The 5,185-nt window shown below is 41.5% G+C and overlaps 1 pseudogene; it reads left to right on the top strand.

Moving 5' to 3' along the window:
- The first annotated feature begins 3,219 nt into the window (after positions 1-3,219).
- On the top strand, positions 3,220-4,788 carry LOC109702239 (N-alpha-acetyltransferase 60 pseudogene; annotated as a pseudogene).
- Positions 4,789-5,185: the final 397 nt, after the last annotated feature.

Raw genomic sequence — 5,185 nt, 5'->3', positions numbered from 1 at the left:
GGATTATAACACATATGTATACATGAAAATGTCACAAGGAAACACCCTGAATAGCTATCTTAAACAAACAAAAATGTCTTTTTTTTTTTTTCCAAAATAGAGAACGGGAAGGTGAAACAGGTTCCATCTGGGGGTTGGTACGACTGGGAGGAGGAGAAAAGGGTGTAGGAGGGTGAATATGGTAGAAATATTATGTACCTATGTATGAAAATGAAAAAGATGAGACCAGTTGAAACTATTCCAGGGATGGGGGAAGGAGGGAAAAAGGAGAATGATGGTGAAGATGAATTCAACTATGATACATTATAAGAATTTTTGTGAAGTATCACAGTGTACTCCCAGTACAATATAATAATAATAATAATATGTAGTATTAAAAACAATAAGACATGAGAAATATTTTAAAATGAACATTTATTTTCACATCACTTTCCAAATACATTCTTTTAGTGTTAGGTTGAAAGAAGTACCATGTAACAAGGGTGGGGACATGCCTGAATTAGCCCTGTGGTGACAGTTCTCTGATCATTTGACAAATCTTGGCCCAGGGAGTTACAATTTAACAAGTGAAGTAGTAAATATAGAAGACTCCTTTGAAAAGTGAAATCCCTGTAGAGCAGGATTTGTAAGAATCTAAGGGAAATTTACATTTCAACACATTGTTCATTTCCACTTCCCACAGAGGGCTCTTGCAGAACAATTGCACTTTTCAGAGCTCTTTGCTGCTGTAGTTGGAGTCAGTGGCAAAGGCCCTGCTGCAAAGCCACATTACCAGAACATGTTGAAAGGACAGTCACACAGAAGAAAGTCACTTTGTTAAATAACATTCTTTACAGTTTGGTACTGGGAGAAAAAATAAAAACTTGGAGTTTAGTAAATCATGGTTCAGCACCTTCACAGACGTCAATTTTTATTTCGATGACTCACAGGGTTATTCGGTAACACCTTTGATTCTCTCCTTAATAAGAGTCACAAGCAGATGTTTGTATATGCACACTGAACTGATGGGTGAAAAGTTCCTTGAGTAATTGCACATAAGCAGATTATGTGAAACTCATAAAATGTGTTCTTTAAGGTTAATTTTGGGCAATCCATAAGAAATTAGATTGCATTAATTATTGATAGAGAATATCTCTCTTTATTTAAAAAACACTACATTTCCTTATGGAAAAAAAATTTTGAACATTGCTAAATGTATTATCTATGTAAAATCTTATATAAATTAGTTGTGTATGTCAATTACTATTTTTCCCCAAACTCATTCATTGATAGAAGTAACAATTTCCTCTCAATATTGTTGATATACTTTAACTACATTTATGTCTCAATTTACTTGCCTATAAAATGCATGATTTACATTAGAGAAATTACCTGTTTTAAAATACTAAGCAAAAGTGTTTTAACCTAATCCTCTCCTTTGAGAATATTAGATTTTCAAGAATACAATAAAGGTAACTAGCCTAATTTGCACATAGGCAGAAACACCATCCAACTCTACATATACTTTTTCAGCATATGAATAAATAAATAAATATAGCCGTACTGGGGCTTGAACTCAGGGCCTTCACCTTGAGCCACTCCACTAGTTCTTTTTTGTGAAGAGTGATTTCCAGATAGGGTCTTGAGAACTATTTGCCCTGGCTGGCTTTGAACTGCAATCCTCTTGATCTCTGCCTCCTGAGTTGCTAGGATTACAGGTGTGAGCCACATGCACCTTGCCTCATCTTGTATTTTGAACATTTTTAGGGGTCTAGAAATAACTAGACGATGAGACATTTTATTACAGTTTTAAAATAATTATTTCCCAAGATCTTTCTTAGCTGAAAACTTTTCTCTTTTCTCCTCCATTGCTCCCAGGTTGCAGTTATTCAAAGTGCAGTGAAAACCTGTGCCCATAAAGAGAATTACACAGAATGTTAATGGCAGTTTTAGTAATAATACATAAATCCTGGAGCAAACCTAAAAGTTTACAAACAATACATGGATAAGCAATTTGCGTACTATTCATATAGTAGATTAATACTCTACAGTAAAAGTAATTGAACTCTTCATAAATGTCAAAAAGGGATTGAATCTCAAAAATGGTATGTTGAACAAGAGAAAAAAGACATAGAAATGCATAATATATGGTTCCATTTAAATGAAGTATTAAAACAGGGAGATTGGTAACAGCAGAGAATGTTCTACTTGGGAACTGAGAAGAATATGATTAGACAAGGAAGAATTAAAAGTCTTGTTGATATCATTGCTTGGGATTTGGATATATTAGTATATCCTGCTATCAAAACTCATTAAAAAAAGCCCACTTCAGATTTTTTCATTTTATCACATATAAATCATTTTCACTATAAACAAAATAAGTTTTAGTGGGTGTAACATTGTAATTATTATTATTCTATTCTTTTCTAGGCATATCTAAACGTTTTTGAAATTCTAAATGGTAGTCTAATATCGTAATATCAACACTTTGAGCAGGGGTGGGTTCTCATAGCTTTGTTATTTCAGTTTGCCCCCTTCACCCAAACACCTATAGTCACAAACGTGTAGAGTCACTGTAGTTTATTGTCCTGGGAGCATAGATGTACTAATAGACCAAGCAGACCTTACCCCTGTGAGTGTATGGTGATAAAACAGAGTGAATGACTGAATCAGTCTGGACAATGGACTGTAATATCAGAAACATCCTTTAAGAATAACTTTATTCATTGTTGGGAATTAGAGAAAAGGCAAACTTGTTTTATAGAAAAAAATTAATATGAAAAGAGGAATAGAACCCTAAAGAGATATACAGATGAGAGATAAGGAAGTAAAGTTGCTTAGGTTCTTGGTAGCTTTCTAATCATTTGCCATGTGTTTATATCAGGGGCTCAGGATTCTGGTTTGGAAAATCATTCATTTCTGCTTGAATCTTTTCTCCATTTCATCACACTCTAAATGTGGTCTCTTTATATTAACTTTTTTTATCTGTGAAAGTGTTATTAAAATACTAAGAATCTCTGCAAAGGGGATTTGGAGAAATAAACAAGACAATTCATAAGCAATGGCTTGAAGACAGGAAGTGCTCAGTGTTACTTATCAAAAAGTTATAAATGTATGCGATCAATTGTATTTGCTATTGTCATATCATTTTTTGTAGCCAGTTGAATTCCTCCAGTGGTTTTCATGAAAGCTATTGTAGTAAAACTATTGTACTGGGAAAGAGAGGGAGCACATGAAAAGTTTGATAGGAGACTTGTATTAAAGAATTTTAAAGACTAAAGCAGGGGCCACCGCCTCCGTCCAGGCTGCGGGCCCCCGCCGGTTACATAACTCGTTGCGGGACCCACGCGGTCCAGTATCCCGGCTCCCTGCGTCCCAGGATGCACTGAGCCCCGCGACGCCCTCATCTGGCCCCGGCTCCCGCCCGAGGTGTGAATGACAGAGGTGGTGCCTTCGAGCGCCCTCAGCGAGGTCAGCCTACGCCTCCTCTGTCACGATGACATAGACACTGTGAAGCACCTGTGCAGTGACCGGTTCCCCAGTGAGTACCCAGACTCATGGTATCGTGATATTACGTCCAACAAGAAGTTCTTCTCCCTTGCTGCAACCTACAGAGGTGCCATTGTGGGAATGATAGTAGCTGAAATTAAGAGCAGGACCAAAATACATAAGGAGGATGGAGATATCCTGGCCTCAGCTTCTCTGTTGACGAACAAGTTGCGTACATTCTAAGTTTGGGAGTAGTGAAAGAATTCCGAAAGCACGGCATAGGTTCTCTTTTACTTGACAGTTTAAAGGATCACATGTCAACCACCGCTCAGGACCACTGTAAAGCCATCTACCTGCATGTCTTCACCACCAACAACACAGCGATAAACTTCTATGAAAACAGAGACTTTAGGCAGCATCATTATCTGCCTTATTACTACTCCATCTGAGGGGTCCTTAAAGATGGCTTCATCTATGTCCTCTACATCAGTGGCGGTCACACTCCCTGGACCATCTTGGACTACATCCAACACCTGGGCTCAGCACTAGCCAACATGAGCCCCTGCTCCATCCCGCACAGGATCTACCGCCAGGCCCACAGCCTGCTCTGCAGTTTCCTGCAGTGGTCCAGTATCTCCTCCAAGGGTGGCATCGAGTACAGCCGCACCATGTGATGCCAGCTGGGCAGCCTCCACCAAGCCACCTCCCACAGCACCCTGTGGAACCCACCTTCCTGTCTGTCTGACCTCTGCTGTTCTCTTCAAGGAGCTGGCGGCTACCTGCTGGCCCTTCAGCCTGCCCCAGCTGCAGGTCTGGTGCTACGTGGGTTCAGGAGCAGAGCATGCACCCTGTCTCCCCACAGGATCCCTGGTTCTCCTTCCTGCTTCTGGAAACTTCTCCCTCCACTCACTCTCACCATCATACAGCAGGTGTTGCTGTTTTCACTAGGAAGGGGCTTCCCTCTCTGGACCTCTCTGCTCCTCTGTCTGGTCCTTCAGCTTCTTCCTTCAAAATGAACTGAACTTTGCGCTGTGAAGGAAAAATGTGACATGGACATCCTTAACTCTGAAGGCACAGGAGCCTCAGAACAAGGGGGTGCAATAAAGGGAATGTCATGCCTTTGTCCAGGGCCTGTCTGAAGAAGCCTAGAGGGTGGGAGCAACCTCCACTCTTCCACAGGAGGCTGACTCTGGAGCACAGAGCTCCAGCACTTGGCCTGGGGCAGATAGACAGTGGAACAGTTCCCGGCTCCCTAGTGACCTCCTGCCGTGTGCTTCTTATTCTCTAGAGGGATTGTAGGGCCCATCAGATCATGGTATTCTCCACACAGCTAACTTGCCCTAAGAGCTGAACTGAGGAGAAGCACTTGCGAGGCACCTGGGGTTCTCCTTTGCGCGTCCTTCAGTAAGCTGAAGCTCCAAAGCCTGGCCAGATGCAGACATGAGGAGGCTGAGCTCCACATCAGGCATCACTACTGCCATGAGCCCCTGGGGCAGTGGGCAGTCAGTGGCTTGATACCCCTCAGCCTCAGGCAGAGGCTGCATCAGCACTATGAGTCATGCTTGCAGCATGCATGTGTCAAGAATCCAGCATCCTGTCACACTGTATGCCCAAACTACTTGCTGCCAGTCCCACTCAGCACTACTGCAGTGTCAGAAGAGCCGTCATAGAGGGTCCTCAAGGCCCCTTGCTTTACCAGCATGAGGAGGAGGAAGGA

The sequence above is a fragment of the Castor canadensis genome, chromosome 11, assembly GCF_047511655.1.
Source record: "Castor canadensis chromosome 11, mCasCan1.hap1v2, whole genome shotgun sequence".
Lineage (NCBI taxonomy): Eukaryota > Metazoa > Chordata > Mammalia > Rodentia > Castoridae > Castor > Castor canadensis.
Note: the sequence above shows the minus strand (reverse complement) of the source record. Positions and strands in the feature narration are given on the sequence as shown.